The following is a 1,115-nucleotide window of genomic DNA, read 5'->3' on the forward strand; positions in this document are numbered from 1 at the left end:
GGCCTCCAGTTGCTCACCAATAATTCGAAACTGTCTTTTGTGGCACAGACTATAAGTGCCGGCAGTTTATCTGCTGTGCATGATTCTAGGAATTAAAGCTAAAAACAGTCAAGGGAGTGAGCATGGATAATGCAAGAATTCACCGGTGAGCCGCAAAAGGATTCCTGGAAATTCTTCAGCCTGGGACTGGCTGGTGAGAACGACAGTGTTTTCTCTGTGCCGAGTTTCCTGTCCCATCTCAGGGTCTGTTTCTGGTTGGCGTTTCCCATTCCACTTTATGCCTCCCCGGCTTCTCCGCTCCCACTGTCCCTCCTGGCACTCCCAGGTCACGGACGGGGGCTTGCCCACCTGTGCCACCTGGGAAGTCACAGCCCCTCCCCGACATGCAGTGGGCAAGATGAACATCTGCGGCGTCAAAAGATCCTCTTCGGGCACAGCCAGTGGGAGGCAAGGAGCGCCTCACCTCAAACGAGCTCCACCATGATGAAGAGGCGCTGACAGACAGAGGAGGAAACCCCAGCCTTCTCGTTCTTCCTGTGCGAAGTTGTCTACACCTGGGATGGGAGGCTGGAGCGAGGACAGCTCACAGATGGAAACAGGACTTGGTGAGAGAGTGTATGTGTTGTGTGTGTGCGTGTATATGCATGTATGTGCGTGTGTATGTGTGTATGCATGTGTGTGCACTTGGGTGCGTGTACACGTGTGTATGGACTCAACATACCAATGATCATGAGGATGACACAGAACCAAGCAATGTTTAGTTCTATTATACATAAGGTCGCCATGAATCAGAGCTGACTCAATAGCAACTAACAACAACACCCTGTGTGTATACATGTGTGTACATGCATTTGTATGCGTATGCATATGTGTGCATGTATGCGTGTGTGCGTGTGTGTGTGAATAATCGGGGAAGAGAAGTGAGGTAGAAAAGTGCCGGTGTGAGCTGGAGCACGTTCTTTCCCAGAGGTTGGCTAGTGATCAGAAGGAGACAGGTAAGATGGAGAGGGACACGGGCTGTGGAGCAGGAGCAGAGGCCGCAAGACAGCGAGGAGCCAGAGGACAGAAGCTTCTTTGCCCTGAATAGAACTCTTCTCAGGAGTGCTCACTGGGAT

This window comes from Trichechus manatus, unplaced genomic scaffold (genome assembly GCF_000243295.1).
Source record: "Trichechus manatus latirostris isolate Lorelei unplaced genomic scaffold, TriManLat1.0 scaffold00063, whole genome shotgun sequence".
Lineage (NCBI taxonomy): Eukaryota > Metazoa > Chordata > Mammalia > Sirenia > Trichechidae > Trichechus > Trichechus manatus.